Raw genomic sequence first — 25,277 nt, forward strand, 5'->3', positions numbered from 1 at the left:
AGGAAATGGACATTACCATGAAAAGTAAAGCTTCCAATGTGACTGCATCTTGTGTAGCACACTTGGACATTAAACTATGAAGAATTTTTTTTTCCTGTCAAGTGTTACAAATTGACAAAATAAGTACATCAATGTTCTCAGTCATTATCTTACTTCAGTGGCACTTTGTTTTAGTGACAGCAAAAAGGGACAGTGGAGACCAGACAGCCCCAGTGCAGTTTATCAATGAAAATCTAATATCGTCCATAAGCAGGGGAGTGGAAATCAATACTTCATTACCAAATTGTTAGTGAGGATGAAGAAGAATAGCTGGAGTTTTTTTGGCAGTCTTCTCGGTCCGGGTTGCTGTGAGTTCAATGTCAGGATCGGAGTGCCGTGCAGGGTGCGGGAAGCCTGGGCTGGAGAGCTGGAACTAAGGCATTCGTCCTGCAAGCAGAATATTAATAACTGTTATTATAATAACTATTGTTACCAAGTTTCCAATCACTATTCCAGATTTTATTGAATGCCTACTTTTATCAATAGAAAATTCTGGAAATGAGACAACTTTGCTTTACTTTGTCCACCCATAGGTTCAAAAAAAGCAAGGACACAGGAGTGAGAATAAAACCCCCAGATCCTCAGGTCTGTAACTGTGTGCGGATTAGTGGGTAAACTCCAACTGATGCTGCGGCTTTGCCTGGACCACTGAGTATGTTCCTCTGCATCTCTGCTTTTCCCGCATGTCACTTAAACCTGGACACTATAATGAGCTTCTCTCTGCTACCAGCCAAGAATATACTCTAAAATCCTCATGGTGACTTTGACACCTTGGTACCCACATTGTGTTTAATTACGCAACTATCGCTGTGTTATTTCTGGTTGTTGTGGCACCTCCCCAGCATTAAAAGCCTCCGTTCTTCCAACGGACCTTTTCCGTTCTGCAGCTACTAAAAGTGCTAAGTGACTCGAGTTGTGAAGTTGCTTCCACATAGAGACAGAAGGTGCTTGTTTTATTTAATTTCAAGATGTGGGTTTAAAAGTTCAGCCCAAAGTAGAGTTCTTTTTTGCTTATAACCTGGGAGAAAGATACTGTGAGAAGCAGTAGAAAAAACAACTGGAAAAATAGGGTGAGAAATGAGGCAGGCAATAAGTACAGTGAAAGTCAATCTGCAGAGAGCACAGAGAAAAAAAGACCAGCAGTAGGCAAAGAGAAATATGTTACTGAAAAATATATTATCTGTTCAAGGCCACGGACATTTCAGCAAACACAACTCAAATCCTGCGGTGTGTTCCCTGTGTTCTGGCTAAATCAAGTGGAAATTCAGTAGTAGCTTTAAATAAAGTAAAATAAACTCAGCTTTCAAAAAAATTCCATATGAAAACAAAAAAGCCCATTGACTTCATGTTATTTAGCTCATAATTTGGTTTGTTTTACAATATCTTCACCTTTTCAGTTTTCACAGTGATGCTGAGTTTTGCGTTGGCAACCCAAACCTGCTATGGAGAAATTGCTGGAAGGGAAGAAGAGGTTTTGGCAGCTGAATGTAGAGACTTTTGGCAACTGAGGATGCCTGGAAGCCAGTCTGAAATTGTGGTGAATACCTTAGGTCCACTTAAAAGACATTAAAAGCAATCCATGTTGACACTTTAAAATGTTGTCTTTAGGTTTCAGAGGTAAGGCTCCAGAGCAATTCACACTTTGCAAAGCTACTATTTTTCATTGCAAAGGGACAAAGCTGTGTCAGTTTACACCTTGTTTGAATTTTAAAGAAATCCAGAAGCCTTACTATTGCAATGCCTAGAGCTGAAATACGGTAATGCCATGAGCTGGCTCTGCTTCTGGCCAAGCTCTCAGCTGCACAATCACCCTGTGCAAATGGTCCAAGTGCAGGCTGCAGAGGTGGTACCGGCGCTGGAATTTACCTTTCTGAGTAGATTTTTGCAGCCTTCACCAGGATGAAAGCTACCTGTGCCATGCCATGTTAGTCCTGCCTTGGAGCATACCAAGACCTGTAGCAGCTCTGACACACAGCATCTGCCTAACTCATGGATGCAGGACACTACGGGCAGGTCCAGCATAAGCCAACAAGAAGGGCAGTGGTGAAACGGCTGAACGCAAGAGTGATAACTCTTGATTAATTCAATTCTGCCTCCAGAATGTCATTAAGACAATTAAGCAGCATGTAGTATTACTGAAAGTGCTAAATCTGGGAAGTAGACTTAGTTTGAAGCAAAGTAACTGCAGAGTACTGGTTCCCTGCCAGTGGGAAATATTTATCAAGGGCTTGGACTGGAAAACTGAGAAGCCAAACTCCTGCCTACTTTTCTTTTTAATTCATTGTGAGGAAGGCTCTTAGGCTTTTGTATTAGACCAGCTGTAAAATCAGCTTAGTAAGATTCCTGGTCATTCCCCCATTACAAGGGTAGCATGTACAGAGCAATGTTAAGGACAATGTTAGACCTTGGTAGAGCTCACAGAGGCACATTGGACAGGGTGTAGGTCAATGAGAAACACTTCTGGCAACAAACCCACTCCAGTCCTCGCTCCTTCCTATGATTTCCACCCTATGGTATGACGCAATCCTCAGCAGGAGTGCCCAGTGCAGGGCTGGGGCTGCACAGCCAGTGGGAAAGACTGGAAACCTCTTCAACTGGTCTTGCTGCTCGAGGAAAGGTAAGATGGAGCAAGGCACTCGGGAGCTGGAGGGGATCCTCTGCACTGCTGTGTGTGTGCAGGCAGGTATGTTTTAGCACTGCTATAAAAGCCATTTGTGACAACTGTACAAACTTTTGGGGCTAAGCATCCATACACTTGACTAATGGTACCATCCATGCATGATTAAAATCAATTGGGACTTGGTATTGATTTCAATGGGATAAGTACTTCACCCCGAGGTCTTTTGGCCAACCAAAGTCTCCATCCTTGAGTTTTTTTTTCCTTGCATTGATATCACTGCAGGCTGGGACAGGACTTTGGGAAATTAATTAGTGTGAGCCCTGATCAATAAGGGTCATAGTTTATGTATTTCATTATCAAGTTGCTAAGAGATTCAGGGAGTATGTGGAGAGCTTGTCACCCACAGTCTAGGGCATAGCAGCTTGGGTATTTAAACAGCACTTGATGGGCAAACTTTGCTGCTTCCTGGGCTATTGTTGAAATGGAGTTCAATCTGTACCACAAAGAAAACCCTATCACTTAAATTATGTTATGAAAATGTGGTTGAGAGTGTTCATTAAGCTGATGTCTTGTACAGCATATGTGAAATATCAGTTGCAGATCCTGAAGCTTTGCTTTTATTTAACATTAATTATCAAGCCATCAGCAGATGTGAAAAGTTGTATCTATTTTAATGCAGATGTGTCAGGACTCAGGATTCCTTCTACCAATCACTTTCCCGCTCCTTGCCCGTGGCACAGCTTCCCTCTCCTCATTCGGATCTTGCTGTACAAACACAGCTGTGAAACTTCTGCAATAGGAGCTCTCAAACATGTCTGCGATCCGAGACAACTGTCAACTGCATGTTAACAGCTAATCGCCATGTGTCCGGCCTCCGCGGGCTGGCACCAGCACTGCTCAGCTGTGCTGCTTCATCCCCACATGGCTCCTGGCTCGTGCGAGCTGTGGTGAGCTCACTCACATGTGCACACACGTGCCAAACTCCATGCTTTCCTTCGCTCCCTCTAGCCTCCTTTCCCCCTTCTCTCCATGGCCAAAAGCCACACTAACCAAATGACATGGGCTGTCTGCTCATGGGGTGGATTTCAAGCCTTTCACTTGGGGATTGCTGTCACTGTTTGGTTTTTGGGTTCAGCAGGAGCACACCAACCACTCGAGTGGCACAGTCCAAGATCTGGTGGTACTCTAGAGCCAGGCAGATGACAGCAGGTTTATGTGTTTATAATGTTCTTTTTTTGTATTCCCAGATCCTTGCTAATATAATTTTATCATCTTCTATTAGTGTAATGGGATAATAAAAGTGACAATATGTACCTGTGATCCACCCACCACAGTCCATGGGAGTCTATGGATCAAAATCTTTTCATGCTGCTGCTGTACCTATAGTAATATATTATAGGACTCTTAGAAGGCCAAATAGAAAGACACAGACAGTCCCTTTGTGGTTACCAAACATGTTATCTCTAGATGTCATTTTTGACCTACTTTTGCTAGATTTTTACAGCAGCAGAAAATCTGTTCCTTAAAGAATCATGCTTACGTGCATAATACCTAGATAGGGAGAAAAAGCAAATCTGGATATATTTTATTTCATTTAGGACTCCTCTCACCATGAATTATAATATTACAGACTCTAAATGCCTTCTCGTTACCCATAATTAAAACTAAAATTATATCAATCTAAACAGTAACTACTCAAATGATTCATCCTGATTGTAAGGAGCATGCTCTCTTAAGTTATGCCTGCCCATCCATTTTAAAGCCTTGTGGCAGTAATAGCTTTACAGAAGGTCATTTAACAGCACATTAAATAAACAAACAGAACATATTTGTTTCAGAAATCACACTCTAGCAGGGTGGGAAACATTTTGGGAGAGGTAAGAATAACCCTTGTGAAAACTAATACTTTTCAGCTCTTTGTTCTTGCTGAGGGTGCCACCCAAATGCATGCAGAGGCTCCATGCGATACCAGCAGGAAACGGTCCCTAATGTTCTTCATATTGAAGGGTGTTGTGCCAAGAAGCTGCACGGTCTACAGCAGAGAAGTCACAGTTAGCTGATGCTCAACAGAGAACAGGGGGAGAGGACACACCAGCATAACTCACCATGGCAGGTCCCTCTTGTGTCCCTGCAGAAGGCACCGGATTTCGTGGATCCAACCTGAGCCACCAGAGATGTGGAGAGGGAAGTGTGGAAAAAAGCCTGCCTTATGTAAGACATATGTGACCTAAGCTTATGAGAATGTGGGACAAGATAATGGAAAAGAAATGTGGGCTTTAGCTCAGATGTTCCTGGGGTGTGTCTGCTTAAATACAAAGTTCTCTGGCTGCAGTAACACCCAGGTGGAGGAGTTCAGAGACATCACTGCCTGGGATGATGGAAACTACATTTAATAAAAGCTTGAAGCCATTAAGTTGCATTTATCTCAGAAAACTCTTTGTTGAAGATACTTCGTTAAGAGGCCGAGGCCAAGGCCAGATAAAAGACCCTGGGATTTCAGCAGCAAGAACGTATCTGTAGCTGGTGCAAAACACCTTCTCTGTAGGAGGTCAGTGGAGTTATGCTGATTAACCTCAGCTGGCCTGGCCCAACAGCTTTGTGATCTAAAAGAAAAACCTGCTGGAAATGTGCCAAACTAACCCCAAAACCTTCTTTTTTTTTTGAGTTTCTTGTTTCCCGAAACTTCTGATATCTGTGTATATAGTTTTGTATGACAGATTTTATTAGCTGTGACCCTGGTTGAGCAAAGCTGTTCAGCATATGCCTATTCGTATTGTGCACAGTGCAGTGAACACAGCGATCCATCTCTGCCAGAAACTGTGGACTAATGGTACCAAACACCATGGCTGGGCTGCTCAGATATAGCAACACTGACATTTTAGGGGCATGCTTGTGTGGGTAGGCACGTATAACCAGTCAGGCCACCTGAGACCTAAGAGAGATGCAAAAATTCTATAGGTTGTGTACCAATATAAATATATTTTTATATGCAAGTATATATATATATGTACTTGTAGACAAAAAGCAGCCCAGACCGGCTGAATATGTACAGCAGTGCCCAGCTCACTAAGGTCACTAGACATCCCTGAACAAATAGAGTTAGATCCTCCAAATCCACCTGAACAGCATGGCTTACAAAAATGCTGACATGTTAGCCTAAGCAGTTCCCCAGAGAGCAGGCACTTTCTTCTGTGGATGACTAGAAAACTATCCAGCAGTATCTTAAAAGCAAGAATGATGAGGCACATCCCCAAGAGACAGAGGTGAATGAAAGACATTCACCTTAATAATAATAATGATGTTACCTTAAGGGGGCCTGTAAGAAGTCTGGATAGGGACTTTTTACAAGGGCCTGTAGGGACAGGACAAGGGGAATGGCTTTAACCTGCCAGAACAGGGCAGACTGAGATGAGCTCTTAGGCAGGAGCTCTTCCCTGTGAGGGTGCTGAGGCGCTGGCACAGGGTGCCCAGAGAAGCTGTGGCTGCCCCATCCCTGGCAGTGTTCAAGGCCAGGTTGGACACAGGGGCTTGGAGCAAGCTGCTCCAGTGGAAGGGGTCCCTGTCAGTGGCAGGAGTTGGGACTGAATGAGCTTTAAGGTCCCTTCCAATCCAAACTACTTTGATTCCATGAAAGATGCAGCAAGGGTGGATGTGAGCACTGCTGGCTGAAGCTGTTCTAGTCCTCACAAGTGCCTACCATACGGTGCTGTAGGTTAGGGAGTTATTTAGGTTGAGAAAAGTCAGCAAGAATAATCTTTTCCTTCCTGATAGTTTGGGCAATCTAGATCTTTGCACAGACGCAGGCAGCTAAGGAAGGGATGCCAGGTATAGGGATGGCACAGGAGGGACAACTGGCATTGCTGACAGTAGCAATGCATGCTCAGCCCATCTTCTTTTCCTTCAGAGGTAGCAGGAGAGAAAGGGAAGAGAGTGAGCTGTGTGCTAAAACCTGGCTCCCACCCCCAGAGATCTGGTGTGCATGGCTCTAGGCAAATCATTTCACTTCCCCACATGCCTCAGACATTTTGCTGATAGATGGAGTCAGACAAAATTTGGGGGCTGCAGCTCCCCGTGTCTTCAGAGACACAATGAAAACCCAGGCTGTGGAGAGAGTGGGATCCCTGTCACTTGTGCTGAGAAAGGCCAGGGTTTCAGCTTGGGCCTCAGGGTGCCGTAGCATGCACATGTGACAAAGAGCACACAATACCTAACGGGCACAAAGTATCCTGACACCTAACTGGTCCCTCTTAATCGCTTCTGCATATAGACAGATTCCAAACCAGGGGTATCTGGAAGGATCACAGGCTTGTATTTAGAAAAAAAAATATATAGAGAGAACATTTAATGTTTGTTTTTTGCTATAAATAAAGTATAGTCACCAAATCACAATGTATTTGAGAGCACATGTGATTGACAGCCTATTCTTGGAGGAAAAAAAAAAAGAAGTGCATTTTTTGGCAAAGTTTGCTAAAGATTAAATTGTTCATTGTACAGGGCACCATCTGCCCTTGGAGAGAGATTTAGTTGATGGCAGCTGCAACCAAAGTGTGGAAGATATAGCTGAATTTCTGGTTTCTTTTCAACTAGCAACTGTCATTACAGGTCACATGCAAACTGTGTCATTTTCTGTGACAAGCAGGTTCTGTAGATTTGGGTGCTCACTACATTTTAAAACGCCACCTGTATAGATCCCACAAGAGAAACAGCTTTTGTAACACACCTTGGAAAAGGGAATTTAGAGCAGATTTGCAGATTAAGACAAAGCAGTTATGGTGCAATCGTCTTGAACACACCGGTGGTGGGCTCAAGTTCCAGGTTTACATGGATGGAGTTCAGGATGCAAAGGCAGGTCACTAACAACTAGGTTTCCTCAATTAATTTAGGTGCTTGAAAAGGGCAAATGGTCATCTGCAAGTGTTTACTCGACTGCTGTGTAATTCCTCAGTTGCCTCCTTGTTGCCCTGTGCTGTAATTCCTGGTTACATTAAACCCCACATTTTTTCAGTCCTGAAGAGAATTTCTCAATCATCAAACAGAGGCTTTTGTGGGTGGGTTTTCTCCCAACTCCACCTATGCGCTATGACATTAGAATGTTTAGAGTCACCATGAGACGGTAAAGGCTACTTAAGAGCGGGGAGATGCTGATCCTACCTCTGCATTCAGAGCTGTTTTGCTATTACACAAAACTCATCTCTGGCTAAAGCCAGCACCTCCAGGAAGGAATTTGTACTTCTTCCCTCTCTCTGAGCACTGAAACTCTTCTGCTAGAGAATTATGTTCCCTTTCTTTGCTGAACAAAACGGGAGGGGAGAAGTTAAGAGCAACCGGTAGATTTTATTAGGACTAGCAAACAAAGCAAACCAAAAAAGCAAACCCCAAGCTCTTTCCTTTCATCCCTGCCTTGCTATGAAAATGCCTTCATATTTCCAGGCTTGCTGACAATATTTCAGGGTGGTACATCACACACCGTCTCCTCTGAACAGCAGACATTGTCAGTGCTGGGAGACAACTACTCTCTGGATTGTACTTCACAAGGATCCTGTATAAAGCATTTCTATAGAAAAAAAGGTTTCTGAAATTTGTGAGTCTCAGCCTTGCAGACGAGGATGAGTTCTGCTTAATTTTCTTCTGATGATTTCCACATTTCCTACAAGAAAAACAACAACTACTATTGCCTTAAGACAGATGCACGAGTTGTAACACGCCTAGATGTAAGATATGTTTTCTTTCACATGAAAGAATTTGCAGGACATAAATTTGTTCTTAAGGTTATTCTGTGCAGTTTAAGCTTTAGGTCTATCACATTTTGTTGAGGTAGAATGGGATCATGTTTTGAAACAGGATCTGCCGCTGCTGGTGAATTTTTGACAAATGTGGGGTGATTAAATCTATGGGTTTGGATAAATTTGGTTTGGGTTTTTTTAATGGTGGAGGCTTGGCCCTTCCAGAAAAATATTGTTCATGGTTTGAGGTGTCAGCGCATCTTCCTGACTGCTCTGTGATGTGCACAGACCAAGCCAGACCTCCTAGGAAGGCTCATGCTTCCATGCTTCTTTCTGCTGCAGAACAGAACCACACTCAACCCTTGCCTTTCCTTAGGCAGATGCACCTATTTCCATCCATGATTCGACTGAGCCCAAGAGCTTTCAGGATTAGGACCTTTAAAGAGACAGGCAGAAAAACGCTTAAAATCTAAGACTGTGCCTGTTTGGGTTAGTTTTGTAGGAAAGGACTGCTTGTGTCAGTCAGTCAGCAATATGCTGGTTTACTTCTGTCTTTGTGAGGGAGAACTTAAAACACAAATTCCCACCTTAAAAACCAAAGCAGTGCACTCAGTGTGAGCTACAAGTAAATCACCTACTCTGTGGTGCCAGAACTGCACATGCTCTTCTGCTGCTGATTTATCTACAAAATATATCACATGCCAGTTACTTGAATTAGGATCATGGGGAGAAGGGAATCATTAGAGAGTAGAAGAAACTCTAACGCATAAAAAAACCTTATTTGTTTCTCTTCCACGATGCCTGTTTTATTTTCTCTTCATGCACTGACAGTACTGATGAGGCAACGGATGCTGTAATCCTAAGCAATGGCTTTTGAGGGTGGCATCATTATGGTTGCCAATGTTTGATACAGCAATAGGTTTGAATTTCCAGGCAGGGCCTTTTTCCCGGTCATTGCAATGCGTTTAGTGGTGCTGGTAGGTGATCGGCACAGCCTGGATCAGGCATTTCCCTCCTGGTGCTGTTTCCTTTGCTATCAGAGTGCCCTGAAAAGCCAGGTAAATTAGACTTGGAGAAAGGGACACTGCATCTTTGAGTAATGAGGCTGGGAAACAGGGAACACATTTTCCACTAGCTCATGTCTCACTGTATGGCGTTCTGATTTCGTGACACTTCATAATAAATCATTGCTTATCACTCACATGGGAACATAACATGGTTCAAGTTAAGATTCGTTAGTGATTGTAAAGAAGAAACATGAATTGCTCTATATCAGGGCTTTCTGATCATCTTTCTGTCCACTGCAGGCATTTTTTTTAATCATAACATTTACAGTAACACTTGTTTAAAGCATAAATAAAAAGGAAAAGAAAGAGCAGAAAATATGAATAATGAAGATAAATTTATTTGTCTTATTTATGTGTTTATGTAAACACTTGGCAATTGCTTTGCACAGCAGCTTGTATTCAGTGTCACAGACTGCTGCACCAACATAAGCTTCTAAAGCTGGGATTTTAAATATATATGTATATGCATATATAAAAAAACCCCTAAATGCCAGTACCTTCATTTCCTGGAGGAGAAGGTTCTAGCAAGCATAGCTAGAGACAATTTGCTTTAGCATGTCTACCACAGGGAGAAGAATCTGATCCTGTCCTTGCAGTGCTGTCCCAACAGACCAGTAGCACAGTGGGAATGGAAACCTGGTGGCATCAGCCTGGAGATTTGGAGAGGCTGACGGGGTGAACCTGGGCTGTCAGCCTCTTACCTGTGTCCAGGGGTCCCTCAAACACCATAGGAAACAGGGCTTCATGTTCAGTATGGGGGATATCCAAGAGACAGGACATCCTTGCTACAACCATTGTCCCTGCAATGAGCTTGGGATGGCAACACGTGAGCTGGGATGGGACAGGCGTTGTGGGTGCATTTGGCTGTAATTCAGTTCACTCTGACCTACAAGAGGTGGATTTTTTTTCTGTGTGCTGAAGTTGACAACTTTTCCAACAGCAGTTTAGGGAGAGGGGCGAAAGGCTTATGGGTTTACAGTACTGCTTTAGGGGATCAGTAAGTTTATTACAAAAAGACCTACAAACTGAAAAACTGGGAACTTGCTAAAATAAAGAATTGCAACAAATATGCAGAAATTTTTCACCAAAAAGAAAAATCTATTCCCTTGTGCTACCAATAGTTTTAGTTTAATTTGCTTTCTTTACCGTTTGGGTCTGATTGTGGGAAGTACCTTAAAGTTTAGGATAACCTGAGAGAAATCAGATAAGGTAACTATTTGCTGCCACTATGGCTTTGATTATTCCGCCTTCAGTAATTTGCTATTTGCTACATTAATCAACTATATAATATGTCATCTCTACTGCTCCCTGGCTAAGCCATTTCCAAACCTACAAGCAGCTTTCAAGATAGTTGCCAGACAGGCGCAAATACTTTCAGAAATCCTTCCCAGAAATATTCCCATGAACAAGAGTTTCTGCACCTTCTATTTGTGTAAAGGAAATAGAGTTGGGTTCAAAAAAATTGCCAAGCTATTATTTTTAGACAAATACTCACATATATTTTTTCTGGCTTTATTGCAATTTAATATTGATGTTTCATAGAAAATATAATCTATGTTCATGCTTACTTTTGCTAGAGTAAGTAGCCTCGTGAGACAAGATGGCAGCAGAAGTATGTATGTAGTTAACTCTTTGCAGGATTAGGGGCTTAATTTAGTGGTTACAAAAAGGAGAGACCTGATCTGCTTTTACTGAAGCAAATAATCCCCTTGATTTGTGGGACAACTTGTCTGAGCAAAGCAGCATATGACCAAGGGACTGTAAATTCAGTTGCCTGATCCATCTGATCTCTCTCTCTGACACTCCAAATCACAAGTATTTGTGGCTACACCAGCTGCTGTCTTTGATTTCCAGTGCTCTCTCTTAAACTCGATTTTGCTTCTCGTGTTCATGGTCTAGGTCACTTCCCCTTGCACTCAGAAAACCCCCAAACCATATACAACAAATGTATTATTTACAAAAAGGCAAAATCCTCCAAAAAGCAAGTTTGTAAAAGAAAAAAAAATGTGTTTTAGTAAAGCACATTAGATCTTACTTTTCACCTTCTACCAAGAGATGATTCTATACAAGAATTAAACCCCCCAACTCTTGACCAAGGAAAAAGGCATCATTTTTCTCATATATATGATACAGACTCTTAATCTGCTCTCACTTGAAGTGGTATAGTGAATGGGATTATTCTCCATTTATTTTGGCTTACACTAAACTGGAATTTTTGCCCTATAAGCTTCCTGTAATTTTTGTAAGTGGAACTGCCTTTGTCAGCATTCTTAATACTTCCCCATGGAAATGATATTAAAAAGCAGCACATTTGCCCTACAATTTCATGTTTTATCCTTGAGAAATGAGAACTTATGGTAGATTTTTGTTGTTCTCTCTTTCTGTAGGAAAATGGCTGAATAACAACCTCAAACAGAGCCAGGAATGAGATGGTGTATCTTCAAAATGTTAATTCTATTGCAAACCATGCCTGGGTTAAAAACAGATATTGAAACAGGGGAATAAATATTTGACAATGCTGTTAAGGCAACTTTGCTAACGATTTTTGAACAACCTCCAACTGAGGTCTAAATGTCTGCAATATCCATAAACAACTCTATACTGTCCAATTAGGGAGATAAAGACATAGAGCCCTGTCAGGAAGATTTGCATGGCTAAGTGTCTGAGATCACAGAGACGATGAGGGATCGTTCGGAGTGATGGGGGATGCACAGAACGGATGACTATCATTACGATATTACAGAGGCTTACACCTTCCCAATTACTGGCAGGATTCATTAGTTACTGCTGCATTTCCCTAATAGAATCCTCTCTCTTTGGCTTATCGCTACCTTCCCTCTGTCTACATAAACCCACAACTCAGCAGTCGATCACCTATGAAAAATTAGACAGTGTAGCTTCCACTGGCCTATTTAAAATGAAAACGCAACTGAATAAGAAATAAAGAACAAAAAAAATAAGGGCTGTAATGCAGATATGTGGGAGCTACAGAAGCGGCATCAGATGGGTTTGGAATTCTCTTGTTATTGAACTGAGAAAATATCAGTGGCAGCTGCAGGGAGAAGCATCATGGTGGGTTTAAAAGCACAACGAAAGCATTTTACATAGACGTACGTACACACACAAACTATAGGCAGATTGCAAAGTGACAATTACTTAAGGCCTGCTAGGCTGAAGTTTCACAACTAAGATTGGTGAATATTACGGGGGCTCGATGCTGTTGCCATCGACTCAGCCCCATTAAAGATAATGGTGTGAGCATTTCTACACTGTCATCGTGTTACTATCAACAGCATTATCAGTATCAACTGCTTTTACAATTATGCACAATGCACAATTATGCTCTTCCTGCACAAAGACTTAGCAACCACCAAACTCGTTTTCTTTTTAAGTACACTGAGAAGAGCGTAGATTTCAATCCTTCATCTGTTCACAGATGAAACAACATTTCCAAATCATCACTGATAGCATTTTTTTCCTCCCATTCTAAGGATGGCCAACTGTTCTCAGCGATTTCTATTACATTTCCTACCTATTATTTCATGTAATGGCATTCCTTAAATTTTAAATTAGCTTTGAAGAATAAAAATAATTGAATTCCTGCTGTTTTGTGTACATAGAGGGTGACAGGAGCTAATGTGATAATTTAAACTGTAAATGAGTCTTCACTTTGTGTTCATTAATTACAGCTAATTACTGAATTACAAACCTTCTTGGTTAGGCACTGTTATGTATTCATGTAGCATGTTGGATTTCCAGCTGGTAGAAAACTGTTTTATAGACTTACAAGCTGACACACCAAGCTACCACTGAAACAATTCAGTTTGAAAAATAAAGGAAGGGTGGGGGGCACGTAACTGCTCCTGCTCTTTGAATTAAGTGAGTGATGAGAAACAGTGCAGCAAACTTGAACCTCAGGTGAGCGAGGATCTTGTGTATATAATTAGAAAATATATGCTGTGTCTGGGAGGCAGAAAAGCAATGATTCTGAGCTGCCACTTTGGGTGAAGAGCGGGAGTATGCCCCGCTCACACCTGGTTTACACCAGTGTTAATTCCCTGGTTTAAACAGAGTTGTTACTCTCTGTATAGAGGCATATCAGTGAGAAAGAAATGCCCCTGCAAATGGGGCCAGCGCTTCTACTGCCAATTCTTCAGCTATGCTCATGAACAGCGGGATAGTAACATAAAACTGAGCATTCAAGCAAGTGTGCATTGCATTCTGTACGTAAGTGCTTATTGTTCCTCACTGAAGGATCATGTGTAATGCTATAGGGCTGTCTTGAGCATTTACCCAACGTTTTCTGCATTGAATGATTCTGTCCAAACCTCTCCTTTGGATACCTTTTGTCTGCTGATGTTTCGTATCAAAGCTGAACGCACTAGCTGAAGTCTTTCTGCAAACTGAGCAGGAGCACCACAATGAGAAAATCAGCCATGTTAAGATCTTACAAGCTACAAAGCTTAATGCCCAGAGAGAGAACTGTGGCAAGTGGCAAAGCAAAGAAAGTAAAAACATCACCTACATCTCTGATAAATACACAGACAGAAGAAACAGAGATTTCCCTTTTATTGGCAATTGTGTTTTCCACTGGTTTCATGTGCTTTGTTCTCTTATAACGAAATAAGCCAGCAGTAATCTGGCCAACACCCATGCCTGCACCAGCTCATCTGCCAGCAAAGCCTGCAACAGGTAACCAAAACCCTGCCTCATGCTGAAGGCAGCAGTGATTGAGAGAAATTACTGAATCAAATAATTAAAACTGCTTGATTATATTATTCTATGACCCATTTTGCCTTCCAGACTGGGGACTGTGAAGACAAGGGCCAATGTTGTGTCTGGAAAGCAGATCCTTCTTGGAAAAACCACAGTATTTCATATGGTCTGAACTGGAACAATTTAGCTGAATAATACATAAACAGCTAGAAAGGAAGAGCTGGATTTTCAGCTGATGTAAAAGTGTGTAGCATCATTAGTTTCAGGAGAGTTATGTTGATTCACAGCAGCTGAGGATACGGCTCAATAGGTTTGTAATAATAAAGACTTTGATGAGAGGCCCCTGGAAGCAGCAATACTAATGTGTGACTGCTCACATAAACACCAGTTCAATGACAAGGCTTTTCTGCCTAAGAACTAGTCTGTGTCTTCAGGTTTAATGGTAAGTACTAGTCTTTTGTCCTTAAATAATCATTTTCATCTGGAGAATAGCAAAGTGACTTGTTCTAACACCAACAGAAATTTAGTAGTAGACTTTGCAATGGGATTCATGTCATGTCCTATTCCCTCATCACCTTCTCATGCTGCCTCTTCTCTTTCAGGGTACAAAAAAGGGATGGGGAAACCAGGGGAGAAAAGATGTAAAGGCAGAAATTCCTTTCTTTCTGTGGATAGTAACTCTCTGCTATCATATAAAGATAATGACTTTCATTAATCTTCTGTAGGCTTTTCACTGAAGGGTTCTTTTCACTCCACGTAGAGAGGCCACTTAAATGCTACTGTAAATACTAAGTAAAAATGAGAATTCTTGATATCACATTTAAAAAATGCTATGAGGAGTAGCACTGTGCAGCATGGTACCTATAGAGGGTCAACTTGACTAAAGAGGTAAGACTGGTGCTGTTCAGTAAGCTATCAGCCACCATTTCTAGGCAGTCTCTCACCCAGCTTGTTTTCATGTCTCACTCCTTTTCAATCTGACAGTCTCCAGCATACAAATTTGCACTAAAACTAAGCATTTCAAATGTGCCAGAGGGAAGCAGGGGCCTCACACCTATTGGTTGATTAGTGCACCTAATACCCTTTGGCTTTTTTGCCCCTCTCTTTTTAACACAAATTAACTGATTACTCCATTAGTTGAACAACTTGGAAGAAATGACAAGGAACTAACAAGAGAGTAACACTGTATTTTCTATTTGTTTTCTTCCATTGCAGTGCTAATTAGGAGTAGTTCTTGATACGGTGCTTTGGGGAATGCTGATGAGAAGCACAAAAAAGGCTGAAGTGCCTCTTCTGTACAGCATGGATGCAGCAAAACACAGCACCCTCTTCATTGTCATTACCCTGATCTCTCACGCTATCTCAGTATTTGGGACACTACAGCACGCATGTATTAGAGTCTGCAGAGACTGGCCTTCCTGAAGTCTATACCTTCACTTAGGGGTGAGTAATACTGTATTAACTCACAGCTTATCAGAACAAAATACGTTTTCAAGCAGAAATATCAAACCTGTTTGGCAGTGGTAGGAAGGGAGGTAGGGATTAGGTGAGAATATATCTTTAGAGGGGACTTGGCTCTGTGCTGCCTCTGCACCTTTTGGCCTGCAGGGCATGGGCTGTGCTGGGTGGTATCATTACCATCCTTCATGCAAAACCCTGCCTCTATGTAACTTGCCTGGTTCCAGCTCTTTGGACAGGCTATGGGCAGCAATCCAGAAAAAGGGAGAGACTGCCCTAACTTCCCAAGTGCCAACAAGAGCTTTTCCTTCAAAGATTTTCACCCCCTCTTGGACTTGGGAAAGGGTCGTGGGGATGAAGGCTGTGAGGGTAGGACGGCACCTCTTTCCCATTCACCAAGGTTTGATTCTCTTTATGAGCATGATCCGCCAATCCGTAATCAAGGGTTAATTTCACAGCTCACTGCTTCATCTAGCATAATATCCATTCAGACTAATTAAATCTGTCTAATAATGTGAGTGTCTTTGTCTTTGTTCTTTCCATTCTTTGTTTTACACCCTTCACATCTCATCTCCAGAACTACACGCCATCACACTCTGCTTGACAAGCAGAATCCATCCCTAAAATTAAAACATTCCTGACCTATCTGCGATGACAAGGCAAGCAAGCTTCACAGCGCTGCGGCCCATGAAGGGAGCTGACACATTTGTTTTTAATTTCAAAAGAGTAGAAAGTGAAGATCTGACCCTGTCAATCAGGCCCTGTGACAAGTTTAATCATTGCTGCCCCACAAAAATCACGGCTAAATAGGAATGCAAATAATGTATCACAGGCTCTTATAAATGCTAATCAAGGAGAAGTAATCAACTGACAATTTCACTGATCTCCTTTCTGAAGAAGTCAGTCAACGCACTGTCTCTGGACCACAAAGAGAAGAAAAGACAAAAGGCATAGATGCCGTTTCCCAAAAAAACCTATCCTTTTTCAGGGCTTTCTTTTTCTTTTTTATAGAGAAAAACAGAGAATTCACTCTTTTTGATCCTCTACCGAACTTTAAAGCAAAGCTGTTTCTCAGGATCTTGAACAGTTATATGTCAAGTGTACTTTATTAACAGTACCCTCCCAACCCAGAGACAGCACTTGGAAACTTCTGCTAAAATAAAAATCTTCATTTGTCTTTGTCATTCATCCATCTTCAAAATTCTTTTCCGTCTTAACAGCTTCTGTCCTCTACGGGCAATATATTTAGTGATATATGAAGTTTTACAAGTGGAAAGCTAATAGTTGAGCTCACATTTTCTTTCAAGCAGCTCTCCTCCTCCCAGAGTGAAAGAAAAGTCTTGCTTGGAATTTATTTGCGCGCAAAGGCTCTCTTCAGTACCAGGATTCTTTAACTGACTATCCTTTTATGACCTTTTTAATGTGGTAAAGAACAGACAGCGCAGGCGCAATGCCAGTCTTTCACTCACAAATTCTGCATGGCAAGAAGTCATGGCTTAACCTATGTACAGAATAGAGAGGACCCTAGACAAGATTTGTAATGCTATTTACTGTTATCATTTTATTGTGGTTTGCTGTGGTAAGCTGTGGTTCACTGTGGTAGGTCCTGATGGGGCCCATCAAGCATTAGAGTCACTGTATTGGCAGAAAACTAAAGGATATGGTTTGGCCAATGAGATTCAATGCAGGGAGATGCAAGTAGTATAAAGATTGCTGCAAGAGGTAAAGTTCAAAGAATCCAGTTGTTTGAAGTTTTGCCTTTTTTTTTTTTTTTCCCTTAAACTACTTTCTTACGTGGAGCCAATAGATGAAATAACTTGAGGAGTGCTTCACCAAGAGAGATGTAGACTACCAGCAGGGTATTGTAAATAGAAATCTTTCGCTACAACGGAAACTGGTGCTTTACAGCCCATGAGAGTTAGCCACAGCACAGATAAAGCAGTAAGAGCAGCTATGTCAAAACTTTGTCCCAGGTTTCATTTGTAGGACTGAGTTACAGAGATCAGCAGCTGGCTGAGCTGTGCCTCATTTGGGCTGATAGCTTTGCTTTGCTGTGTACAAAGAGTGCAGGAACTATTATACGTGGCTGGGGAAGACACCACCAAACCCATTTCAGACTGGACAGTGAATCATCCAGATTTGAATGAGCAAAGAAAAATGAGAATGTTCTGCGGTCAGTCCCAAGTTTCCAACTGAAAGGAGCACGGAGCAGCAACAGTAGCTTCTGTGCCACTTCTATGAGAAATGTGACCTGGAGCACTGTCACACAGCGTTCACTGCTAGACAGGGATGTTCCCAGCAGCAAACTCTCCGTACAGGATGTATGTGGAATGTGGGAGTAGAAAACACAAAAAGAAATTGAAAAGCACTTTGCAGTTGTCATGTCACTTAGCAACAACCTTTTCTACTTCACATCAACACGGGCGTAGTAGAGAGACTGCACAAAGCACATGTACTGAAATCTGGGGTAAGCAGCAAATGTAGAAGGGCAAGAAGGAGCTCAAATACCAGCTAATCACAGAGAGCTTTCATTTATCATTTGAGACACCTTTTCTTTGCTATCCTTGGGCTACGGCTCCTCCTGAATAAACTACTGGATCTAGCCACCACTGATCTTCCGAGTACTAATGCAGAGTAAATCGTACAAACACTCCTGGAGATGGAAACCAAAGTTCAGCTATGTGTTTCCCAAATGAACTCCACATAAGTGGTCACTCTTCCGGCTGCAGTTTTACTCTCAGGTGAATGCCAGTATTTTTCTTCCCTGGTTCAATTTCCCAGCTTCTTTCCTATAGGATTCCCACTTTTCTCTCTTTATATGCTGGATTTCTATATTAAGATCCAAATTTACAAGCCCTCGATCCCTAATGCTTCTTTCAGAAGTTAATACTGTAGCTCCTTCCAGCTTGTTACCAGGTATTTACATCAAGTGGAGAATGTGGGCTCTGATAGAGGAGTAGATGCCCTTCCTGCAAGACTCAGTGGCTAAAGCTAAAAATGTAGCACTAAAAGAGAGACCTGTGCAGGCCACTGTGCAAGCTCTAAGGAAGATGCTAAGTCAGGCACCCCTCTAATTGTATCACTTATCTTCATTTGTTTAGCTTCCAAGAATTGGGATTTCATCTTTTAGCTGTTCCCACACTATGAGGGGCCAGCTGACTGGCTAATTGTGGAGACAACCTGAGGAAATCCATTCTGTATGATTCAGAAATTCCTTGAGCTACTTCTCTTTTGGTCAGCAAAAAAATGAAATGGCAGGAGCAGATCTGAATGTCTGTTATTTCTATGGTTGTTCTCTGAATATAAAGCTCTGCAAAGTGTATGAAATATTACATAAATAGAGCATTAGTATGTGCCAAATTAATAACATGCATTATCTAGCAGCCATGCAGTGATGCTTATTGTAAAATTCTAAATCATCTTACTGGGAAGAAAAAATCAGAATCCATCACTTTGTGGCTGAGTTCCTCTCCTTGCAATTACAAAAAGTGACTTTTGCACAGAGAAATGTTTTAGATGCATTATGGAAAGCTGGACGTTGCCAAATGACCAGAGCACATCGTTAGCAACCAGCACCTCCTGAGCTCTGCTCCTGCACCCCCAAAGAGTGGTTGCTTAGCTGAAACCAACTGCAGTACTATGCTAGTGTGCTTTACTTTGGGGTTGGAGAGTGACAGGCTGATTTTCATCCACTAAATCACAACCACAGACACACACACACGTTATACCTTAACTTTAAGCAGGCATTCAGCACTTATGAAGATATAAGAATATAATTGGTGGCAAACACATGTTCTGGCTAAACTGTTAATCAAGTCTGCTTTTGTCCTGCCCAGACACACAAGCGCACACATACACACACACTCCAGCTCCAAAGAGGCCTTGCCAAATACAGAAGAGACTTATTTTTTACAGATGGGTTTTGTTTTTGTAGCTGCCAAGTAGCAAAGCAAAATAACCTTGGTAATCAGGCCACAGGACATGTCCTGTGCTTCTAAGTAGGCTTCCTGGGAGCAGAGACAATAGGCAATCGCAGCGTCGTTGCAAGCTGCCATCACATGGAGCCGCTGCTGGCTGGCACCAGCGCTGTGAGGGTTCAGTACAGGGCGGGTGTTAATAAAGTTTTGGCTCTTCATTGTGCTTAGCCTAAAACCTAAGGAAATGTTGCAAAGGTGAAGGAGGCTTTGGCACAGTAAGGATGGCAGGAGGTTGCTTTCGGCACGGCTCAGAGCTCATGCTGCTGCATCAAAGATGAGCCCTGATAGGGTTCACTCTGCAAACTCCTGTGGCTGTGAAGCTAAGCTGGTAACCCTAAGCACCGCACATGCCTGCCCTATGTCACTTTACACCACCATCAAAATCAACAAATGCAAACAAACAGCATTTAGCTTTGAAATGATCTCTTGTAATAGGCGATACTAATGAGAGAAAGGTTCAGGTCTCCTCTCCGTGTGAGCAGTGCTCCCATGGGTGGCAAGGGTGAACTGCTGGGGCTTGGGTCTTTTAGACTCAAAGTGACGACCACAAAGCAAAGGGTGTTGCTGCTTTGCTGTGTTGGTTTGGCTGCCTGCGCCAGGGACCCTGCAGAGCTTATTTTACAAGGTTAACACCTTCTGGACATAGAAGTGCCAATGAGCACAGAAAACCTCCTTTGGTGTTTTGAGCTCAAACCAAAAACCCATCTGAGAGGGGCAACAAGGACTGGCACAATTCATTGCAATGAAGGGAGTGTGGCATCGTGTGTTAAATATTTTCTTACCTGACCTGAAAAAGGAAATACTGCAGTGAAAATCCAAATGGAGATAGCAGCATAATCTGTAACCTCAAATAAATGAATGCTATTATCTGACATGAAGAATACATTAATACAGATGACCGTTACATAACACATATTAACATAGCGTAATAATATATTTACTCTATGTAGGCATGTTTTGACATAATGCAAGCTGTGTATGGTTGCTTAGAGAACTGGGGATTTTTATACTTCTACAAATACATTGAAAAACTTAATTTGGAAAAAGAAAAAAGAGATGGTCTTGGGGTACTTTGCTGCAATTCTGACAACTTCAAGTAAAATTCAGATGAGCTTTTGCTCCCGTGTCTGGAATAATTGAGCTATCATATCAGTATCTGTCAGATGTCAGTCATTTAACTTGCACCTCAGCTGTATGTGATGAAATTCACAATGAGCCAAAGACTATCATCTAGCAATCTGTGTGTTTTATCTGTGTAATCTCTATCAGAGCAGGAAGTGTATCCTGCAATGTGTTTGCATAGCTTCTAGTGCTGCAAGGGCTCAGTCTTGCCTATGGTCACTGAAAAACAACTGTTCTTTGTGTCATTTAGGGACTTGAACTCCTTATTCTTGAACTTCACATTCCAAATCAAGCAGAAGAACAAAGACTCTCCTGTGTTGTCCTCTGGGAAACTCATTTACTGTAAAAATTTACCACTGGTACCCACAGGAGATTTAAAGTGAAATGAAAATGGGAAAATATTACATTATGAAAGAGCATTAAAAACCTCATTAAAAAAAGAGGTTGGATGGGGCTTGGAGCAACCTGGCCTAGTGGAAGGTGTCCCTGCCCATGGCAGAGGGTTCGAACTGGTTGAGCTTTAAGGTCCCTTCCAACCCAAACCATTCTGTGATTCTACGGAAACACGGTGAAAAATAATCTTTGCACTTTGCAAACCCAACCGTGTTTATAATTGCTTTCCTATCATACTGAACTTTATGTTTCAAGTTTATCTTCAAAGTCTGGAGTCCCTTTTCACAAGAAGCCTGCCTGGTGCCATTCTGCTGGACTGCACAGAAAGTGGCAGCCAGTGATGCTGGTGCGGACTTCAAGGATCATGCTTTTCAATCAGTAACAGGTTTCTTTCTCCTGAAATCCCAAGTTAACTGACCAATCTGACCTCTGTAGTTTGAAATCATACATAGCCCAGAATATTAGTGCGCCTTTCACAAATGTTTCTTTATCAAAACAACACACCAAAAGCAATCTGGTTTGCTTTTTGCTTTTACTTTAAGCTGATTAGAAAGTTAGTTCTGTAGTTGATTAAGTTCTGCAGAAATCGGGCTTATGATGAATCATAAAACAAAGACATTTTTTGTACAGCAATAAACCCTCAAATGATTAATTAAGGGCACAATGCCAAAACAAGTGTCTTTGTTTAAAACGCAGTGGACAAGACAGGCTTGGGAAAGTTGATGTCTTAAGTAGACGCCACAACATGTTTTTAATTATGTTCAGGAAGAAGAACAAGAATGGGAATTGCCAACTGTTTGGAAAGATAATTTTTTTTTTTTAGAAGAAAGATTAGAATAAAAAATAACAAACAGAGCATTATTGATTTAACACAAATGCCATTTGTTGGGCCTTTTGTAATTTCCTTATTAGTGTCATCATTCTGGAGTTCATATGCTCCCTTCTGTTATAGCATTTGGCACATATTCAGCTCCCAGCAATATGATACAGTAAACATTCAGTGACTGCTCATATTAAAATGTTTTATTTGTTGTAGCTGTACCAGTGATCAGGCAGTGCAAGTCCTAAATTACCCCAACTGTTTTGCAGGCTAATTTGGTAGGAGTGAGCTAGTGGCCACCTCTGCAACACACACATGGGCACACACGTGCACACACACGCACTCATGCATGCACACATACACACACACGCTGAGGCATGCAGAGCTGTGCTCCCGGTTGGAAACAAAACTAAAAGTTCATGCAACATCAGCTCTCCGCTTGCTTCTTGTCAAGAGCAATCCGGCTCCTCAGTTAACACAGACATAAGCTCCAGTCAGTGCCTGTTTTGGTCTGACAGATTTTGCTACCTCTCTCTCTTCTTGGGGCATTATTTTGTGGTTACAATGCAGGGAGGACCCCAAATATTTTTTTTTTCTGACTTAATTTTATAAGATCTCTCTGGACAAGTTTTATTCCAAAGGTTATTTCAAACCTACTTGAAAAATCACTGAATACACTAGTCCTATGCTTTCAGGTACAGAAAATTATTTTGGGTGCTTCAGTAGAGGGGAGAAAGCTTAAGGAGCTTGGAAGGAGCTTTGGAAGAGGGACAAACAGCACTGTCCAAAAATCGGGTTACTCCCACAAAGAAAATAAAGAAAATAGTAACCACAACGGCAAAAGCACCAACCACAGGGATTTACATATAACAAGGCCAACACAAGGAGCTCTGAAGACTTTCCAGGAAGCCTTGCACTTGCAGTTGCTCTCTTTGCGTGTGTCCAATTGCTGCCAGGACATATGCAAACAAGGCCAGGCTAGGTGTAGTCTAAAGCATGCCATACATAATGTCTTTTTTTCCCCACTGAGAGATGTCAAATGCACTGGGAGCCTTTATTAATGGGGAACTCCTTTATTTCTTGAGAGTCTCATTCTAGCCTTGATCTTTATGCAAGCTCCCAGGGCCCTCGGTAGGAGACCGCTGAGGATCAAGGGTAGTGCATGACCCTAATGCTGTAATGCAAGTCCCTGGATTATAATTAAACCTGTAATTTGGCCCTTTCCACAGAATGGGCTTTGACACCTCTGGAGTAGAGGTGTGACCTTAGCAGTCTCCTCATCTCTCATTTGTCCCACTAGAAATGGTACATATGTGAGCATGTAATCAGTTTGTAATTACATGGCCAACATGTTGAAATACATACTCCTCTTCCTTTCTAGGGCCAGATTTACATATCAACGCCTACTTTTAACACCTACTGGCCTTAATAAGACAGACCATGAAAGTCTTCTACATGAGAAAACAGGAGAGCAGACATCTCTTTAGTTGTCCTGCTTAGATAGTGATCCAGAAGAAAAATCAACAGATAATTATTTCCACTGAACACATCATTAATTTACCTGCCGGTGTATGACAAAGGGAGTTTTTTGACTTGGATTTCTTTTGAAAACAGGGCCAGGGGCATTGCTGGTGAAGAAGCACAGGAGAGGCTGGGCTGTGCAGCCATCATTTCTTACCACAAGTCACTGGGGAATGCAGTAGCTATGAAGTGATTTAGCTCAAGACAGAAGCCAAAAGCCAAATCTGCTGCTGAATCTCTCTCTAAGGCCTGGGCCCGCCCTGGGTATCCATGCAGTGCTCAGGGCGTTGAGTAAACACAATAACTAATCAGATGCAGCAGGTTGTCAAATCTATATGGTTGCTATAAAACTTATAAGGATCCCCTTAGGCAATAATAATGGCTGTGTGTGTAAATTCTGTACATAGCAAAGCAGAATAGATCCAAATGGGGTCCAGTAAAAGGAAAGAAAACACACATGACATTTATAGCAAAAAGTGTGTGCACAAATAAACTGAAGTTTCATCTCAGTCCTATAATATTTCCGCCCTGCTCTATATGAGGTGGAAGCTCATTACACTGCTCAAGAAGGTGCTGGGTGTTTCTACCAGCCATGGGTACTCAGCTCCTATCGCTTGGTGTTAGCTGAGCATGGCTGGTACATGGCGCACACAGATCTTTCTCTTGTACATCTGCTGGGCACAAAGGTGGCAGGTCCAAAAAGAACTGTCAAAAAAATAGCTGATCAAAAGCTTAACCTTCAAAAGTGTTATTGATGTTAGAAAATGCTGGACTGAAGGAACAAGATAAACCCACCAGAACTTAACAGGTTTAACAATTTCTGCTGCTTTGGCTGACTTAGTGAACACTTCTAATGTGTATATAATAAGAAAAATAATGATTCTGCATAACTTCTTAAATTTAGTCTTGCAAAAATAACACTAAATTTCTTAAATTTAAAGGAAAAAAAAGTTAAATGGCATTAGAAAAAGTTTCTTTCATGACCTTGGAAAATGGGACTAAGTATCTGGGACAGGATCCACTACATAAGCATGTGAAGCAAATACGTGACACCAAACGCTGATTCCTATTGCCTGTAGGAGGGATGAAAGACTTTCAGAAAGCCTCAGTAGGCTTTACAATGGCAGCTCATCCTGCTGTTGAGAAAGCACCAGTGACGATAAACCTGGGTGAAATCTTTCTAGTAGTTTTCTTTCAATGAATTCTATGTTTAGCCATCAAACACCTCTTTTAAGTTGACTGATATCAGGTATATTTACCCCACACCAGTCCTCAACCACGTTCAGAAGAGAGAGCTGAGAAATGTTTGGCTGTCACTTGGAGAGGCTGGATCCCTTTCAGGGTGACCCTTGCTAAAGAATATACCACCAGCAGGAAACTTTTACGTGAGCTATTCCTGTGCATCTGAGCAAGTCCTACCTCCTCCTTCATTCAGTTCTGAAAAGCAGGAAGATTTCCACGGTGCTCTTTACAGAGTCAATTAACCCAGGTGTATTAGTTTGCTGTGGCTTACGCCAACCCCAACAAACGAACCACAACAAACTCTGTTTCTCCTCCCTATTTCATTACAAAGAACTATTCGCCCTTCTAAAATTGAAGTCTATAAAATAAGCATGCAAGCGGGTTAAGAGCCTGATGTCATCTGAAGGTATTTACTGTGGTTGCTTTCTTTGAAGGCAGAAGTGTCCCATCAGAAGACAAAAATAGATGAGGGAACCTGTGGCTCACAGAAAGGTGTTTTCCTCTCATGGGAACACAATCATTAACTTTAAATACGTCCTTAATCTCCTGAGCTGTGCAAACAAACAAACAGAAAAAAAC

General features: G+C 41.8%; 1 protein-coding gene across 1 annotated transcript in view; it reads right to left on the minus strand.

The window, feature by feature from the left end:
• Positions 1 to 314: 314 nt before the first annotated feature.
• TSHZ2 (teashirt zinc finger homeobox 2) overlaps positions 315 to 25,277 on the minus strand; it is a 219,417-nt gene continuing 194,454 nt past the window's right edge. Inside the window, exon 3 of the mRNA XM_080628148.1 lies at positions 315 to 426. The gene's annotated coding sequence lies outside the window, so the exon portion shown is untranslated. The remainder of the gene's footprint in view (positions 427 to 25,277) is intronic.

The sequence above is a fragment of the Psittacula echo genome, assembly GCF_963264785.1.
Source record: "Psittacula echo genome assembly, chromosome: 12".
Classification (NCBI taxonomy): Eukaryota; Metazoa; Chordata; class Aves; order Psittaciformes; family Psittacidae; genus Psittacula; species Psittacula echo.